The sequence below is a fragment of the Littorina saxatilis genome, linkage group LG9 (assembly GCF_037325665.1).
Source record: "Littorina saxatilis isolate snail1 linkage group LG9, US_GU_Lsax_2.0, whole genome shotgun sequence".
Taxonomy (NCBI): domain Eukaryota; kingdom Metazoa; phylum Mollusca; class Gastropoda; order Littorinimorpha; family Littorinidae; genus Littorina; species Littorina saxatilis.
In genome coordinates, this window is record NC_090253.1 from 24,264,224 (window position 1) to 24,270,082 (window position 5,859).

A 5,859-nucleotide genomic window follows, 5' to 3' on the forward strand; every position below is an offset into this window, starting at 1 on the left:
GGATAGATAGTATTGTTTTTTTGCCTGTTTTGTTGGGCCTACATCTCGGTGAGCGGACGCTCTTGTGCGGCGGAGATCGGAATGCGGTCGCATAGTTTTACTGCAACGCGCGTGCAGCCGGGAGTTGAGTATTTTTATCCTCCGTCCCATAACACCATTTCTGGCAAACAATAGGGCTTTGTTTCCACTTCTTTCACACTGTGAAGATATCTAACACCATGTATGGGCAAACACTGTACTGTACATAAGGAAGACGTGGAACTTGCGAAGAAAATGCGAAAAAGTGTTTGTGGGTTATCGTCCCTAGTTACATGCTGACGGCGAAAACAAAATGGCGGATCGCGTAGGTACCGATCGCGTGCGAGGTGGTGGTAAATTGTGCTCGGCTTTTTGTTGCAAGAACGCCCGTTACAAACAGAGCTGCTTCGGGAAAACTTTCCACAAGTTCCCTAAAGAAGAAAAAAGGTGGGTTGTGCAGTGATTATTTCATCAGGTTTACCTTCTTCAGAATGAGAATGCAATGGCTCGAGTCAACTCACTCAGATAAGCCAACTGTCTCTGTGCATTTTTGTCTGCTATGATACTACAGTATTTATAGAACTAATATGCAAATGAAATATTACAAACATAGCATGGATCGGTTCATCCTGAGATTTCTGTACTAGCGGTACTATGTACGCGTGTGTCTGCGTGTGTACATGTGTGTGCATGTGTACACTGTACTTACGACTGTGAGTGTGAGTCAGCAGTCAGTACAAAACAACAGTTTACACTTGATGACAAACTACCCGTGGGCATATTTGCCGAAATCTTTATCAAACCTTGCTTACGGGAAAACTACAGTACAAAGGTACATCACTCATCCGTTTTGCGTTCAGGCAGAGCGTTAGATTTAGACTGAAGATCTGATTTATTTTTTGTCTTTCCTTTTTGCTTAGTTTAACAATAACATTGTTGTTTTTATTGTCAAACTAGGTGCAGAATATGGATGCAATTCACAAGGCGAGAGGACTTTGAAAAGCTGCAGCCAGCTGATGTTCAAGGTCTCAAGCTTTGTACTGATCACTTTGAGGCCAACCAGTAAAACAATCCTGCAGAGAGGATCACTTGTGTGGAATGCTGTCCCGACATTGTTTGCAGTGCCCAATCCACCACCAAAGGTTATTTATTTATTGGTTTTAGGTTTTTGCAAACCAATGAAGCACACCATTAAATGCAGGTTGAGTAATGACAAGTTTGAGGCTGATGTAAGAATTGAAAAAAACCAGCATTGTTCCCATCAAATAATGCCTGTTTGCATTTAGCGCAAAAAAATGATAAGGCCAACAAAAAAAAGTTACTTATTTTGGATCGACGTCTTGATTATGATGATATGATGAACTTATTTTGCCAAAAAACAGCCCCAAATGGCAAAAAAAGTATAGGGTCGGCGTCAACAACAAAAAAGTTGTATGTTTCTGGTCACCTGACCCTACCTATGTTTTCCCGACGACCCTAGACTTTTATTTTGCATTTTCAAAAATAAAAGGGGTATTCGAAAATCAATTGTTTTCCTGTTTTTCAACAAAATAAGTTAAAAAGATGGTTTAAAAAAAAAAAGTTTAGAAAAAAAATCTCCACCTTTAGTCATGTTAGGCCACAAAAAAAGTCTGTTTAAGGTAACATAGGCCCCCCAAAAATAGCGTCGGTAGGTCGGCTTTTTATTTTTGTATTTTAGCCATCTGAATATTTTAATTTCATTTTTTAATGCCCAAAAAAAGTCTAGGGCCGGTGGGAAAAAAATAGGGTCGGTCCGGATACTGTAAACAGATTATTTTTTGTTTTGCCTTACGAGAAACATACACTTTTTTGTGTGGCCTAAGACCAATGCCATGAAATCGGGAGAATTGTTTCATTGTGACTGGGTGTTGGTTGTGAGTTTGTCAGTTAAAGAGCTGTGCATTTGCAGGTTGCTAGTGGGAGGAAGCCACCATCACAAAGGGTAGCTACAAATGAAGCCAGCACCGACCTGTCGCCTGATGCACAAATTGTTCAACCAGGTAAGAGATTTTTAACCATGAAGAACACCCTGACATCAAAAAATGTTTAAACCCATCCATTACATAGTTGATAATTGCTGTATAGGGTGACGGGCGCTGTGGCGGGGTGGTAAGACGTCGGTCTATTAACTCGGAAGGTCGAGGGTTCGAATCCCGGTCGCGGCCGCCTGGTGGGTTAAGTGTGGAGATGTTTCCGATCTCCCAGGTCAACTTATGTGCAGACCTGCTAGTGACTTATCCCCCTTCATGTGTACACGCAAGCACAAGACCAAGTACGCACGAAAAAGATCCTGTAATCCATGTCAGAGTTCGGTGGGTTTTAGAAACACAAAAATACCCTGCACGCTTCCTCCGAAAGCGGCGTATGGCTGCCTAAATGGCGGGGTAAAAACAATCATACACGTAAAATTCCACTTGTGCAAAAAAAATGAGTGCACGTGGGAGTTTCAGCCCACGAGCGCAGAAGAAGAAGAAGAAGAAGAAGAAGAAGAAGCTGTATAGGGCGGATGCATGGATGGATGAAATTGTACCTGTAGTTCCAACACGTAAAGATGGGAAACATATCCTGTTAGAGGCATGGTGTAACAAGAAACAATTAAGTGGCTCTATTCCCATCTCCCCCCCCCCCCCCCCCCCCTTTCCCCGTCGCGATATAAGCTTCGTGGTTGAAAACGACGTTAAACACCAAATAAAGAAGGAAAGAAAGAGGCATGGTGTGTGAGGAGTTTACCTGGTACTGTTGTCCTAATCAATCAATCAATCAATCAATCAATATGAAGCTTATATAGCACGTATTCCGTGGGTACAGTTCTAATGGCCTCACCCATTCAGTACCAAACAAGGTCAATTCCATCATTGTTCCACATCGTATCCATAGTTGCTAATACACTTCATTTCTGGCCTGCCTTCCTACGCTATTGTTTATTTTCATTTTGTGATTTAATTACACGTGTTTTAATTTCTTCCAGGTTGTAACTTGTTATGGTTATGTTATTTTATGTGTGTTTTCTTTTTTAGATGACATTCAGGCGATCCTGGAGGACATAGGATGTAAAGCATCAAAGTCGTCATCTTCCCCATCCCTCGTGAAGCGGAACTTTGGCAGAAGGTCAACAAACTGAGGAGCAAGGTTTTCCGATTAGAAAAGAAAACGATGGAACCCCGTGTAAAACGAGCGAGTAAATTAGCCAAGCCTCCCAAGAAAGACTTTGTAGTAGAACAGTTGTCTCATATATTATCAGGCGAGGCGAGCTATTTTGCCATTTATGCCTGTTACATATTTACCGGTTATCTGCTGCTGTGTCCAATCCTGGCAGAGACGGGAACGCATGTTACCAAGGAGCTGAAGGAGAGTCAATGAGATGAGAGAATGTGATTAACAATTGCCAACTCTCTCCGTACAAAGAGGGTCCAAAATTGTATAAAAAAAATAGATGGTAGGCAATTCAAAATTAAAAAAAGGACTCTCGGAGCATGGACTTAATGAGTCAAAAATTAAAGAAGGCTCTATGAGCCGAAGTACATGTTTTGTCTATTGTCTTTTTTATTTTGAATTCCCTACCATCTATATTTTGATACAATTTTGGACCCTCCCTGGTGTGTTGTTTCTGATGTACCTTTTAGTCTGTTTACAGTAACATAGGCACACAAAAAGAGGGTCGGTAGGTCGGCTTTTCTTAAAAAAAATTTATAACCATCTTTTTAAATTATTTTGCAAAAAAACAGGAACAAAATTGATTTTTTTTTTCTTTTTCTTTTTTTCCAAATGCCAAAAAAAAAAGTCTAGGGTTGGTCTAGAAAAATAGGGTTGGTCGGGATACCGTAAACAGGCTATTTTGCTTTGTTTTGCCTAAGCAAAGACTAACAAACTTTCTTTAGGGTCTGACATTGTATATACTATAAAATTTTTGGGGTATTAACTAAATACATGTATACAGTTTTCGATTCCTTTTATACTTTTTCACAAATTAGCCCCCCCCCCCTTTTTTTTTTGTAGTCTGCCCTGGGGGCGGGAGGTCTCCTAATTTCGGTTTCTAGGGTCACCTTATGCTTCCCCATGAGCTGAGAACTTAATTTAAAATGAGCCTCGATTTTTTTATTTGTATTTTGTAATTGTGCCTTTGTCCAGTCACATGATTTCACTTTGTACTTAAAAACTTGGCGCTGTCATCATTTATTGCTATTTATTGTTCAGTTGTTCAGTATTTATTGCTATTGGGCATCAGTTATTCAGTTGCCCTCTTTCGAATGAGCCATGCATGCATTATGGATGTGTTTAGCAATGTAAAAGAAGAAACAATGTGAAGCAAACATATAGCACCAAATAAAATAACCGAATCAGAATGGAAACTTCTTCAGTGTATGTGTGTGTGTGTGTGTGTTTGCTGTTTTAAATACCGAAAATGTGAAAATAAAGCAAGTCACAGCATGAGAAAGATCGACTGTACTAGTCATGACAAAGCAGGAGACAGCCTGGTCAGCATGTAGCAAAGGGGAATAACTCGTATTTAGCCATTCTCATTTCTAAGCATGCCCAATGAGGAAGTTATCCTTCTTCCCATTGTAGTTTAGTTTCTTTGGTATGGGCTAAACAACACGTTTGGCGATTGATTGCTGTCTAGATCTAGTTGATTAGCTCAGTGTAGTGATTTGATTTGATTTGACGACTCCAAAACAAAGATGGCTGCCGAATCTTCGAGCAGCACATTTGTTGAGTCATCGACGAACAAAACAGAGGTAAGTGAGCACATTTTACGATTAATAGTGCATTACAGTAACAATTGAAGCAAAGTAGGTAGAAAAACTAACATGCATACGCCGTAAGAAGTTTTCCGTGCTTCGTACTGTACTGTTCAAAGTGATTCTGAAACTGAAAGTGAAAGACGAACACAGCACACTCATGTGTACACGCTTTCTCGCCCTGTTACAGACACCCATCTAAATTAATATCTAAGAAATGGTATGGTATGGTATGGTATATATTTATAGTCACGGCAGAGTTCTCTGCGTGAAATTCGGGCTGCTCTTCCCAGTGATAGCGCGTCGCCATAGTACGGTGTCACGATTTCATCTTTCGCCTGTGTACATGATATTTCCCCCTCGATATATACTCAAGACTGAAATGTTGTTTCCTAGTAAAATTAAGAAGTGAAATTATGTATGGACGAAAGGCATGTCAGTTTCTTGCATTTGAAGAAAATTGGTGGTGAAATTTAATAGATTTCATCCCCAAAATCGATTTCTTCGAAAACGTGTACCGAGTGGTTACGTCCCTTGAGTAAGAAGGGAAACATTGTGGGATGAATCAAATAAAACAAATTGGTTGGACAAATTTGGCCCCATGAATGTAAGGTACACAAGGTCGCTCATCAGTACTATCGAAGGGTGGTTTTTTGTTCAGTGTAGAGTTTATACTAGATCAACGAGGCCGAGAATCGAAATACAGATCAACACGGCGAAAGATGAAAACGTCACACCGGCACCACCCCCTTTTTTTTCCCCTGTGTGCATTGTGTATTTGTTTACCTATTAGGTTGGGTTTTCTACAGAATTTTGCCAGGGACAATTTTCTTGTTGCCGTGGGTTCTTTTACGTGCGCTGAATGCGTGTTGCACACGGGACCTCGGTTTATCGTCTCATCCGAAAGACTAGCACCCAGACCACACCACATCTGGTCTAGTGGATGGGGGGAAGGTATAGGCTCCAAACAAGATTCGAATCCATGACCCCTCAATTTCTAGCTGGGTGCATTACCACTAGACCACTGTCCACTATGCCACCACTTTCAGGGAATGGAGTCAGCACAAATGTTAACTCCGGG

At 40.7% G+C, this 5,859-nt stretch overlaps 1 long non-coding RNA gene across 1 annotated transcript; it reads left to right on the plus strand.

The window, feature by feature from the left end:
• The first annotated feature begins 237 nt into the window (after window positions 1-237).
• Window positions 238-3,175, plus strand: LOC138975668 (uncharacterized). The gene is made up of 3 exons (XR_011458708.1): window positions 238-1,160; window positions 1,949-2,039; window positions 3,057-3,175. It is a non-coding gene; the product is annotated as an uncharacterized lncRNA (long non-coding RNA).
• The last annotated feature ends 2,684 nt before the right edge of the window (window positions 3,176-5,859 follow it).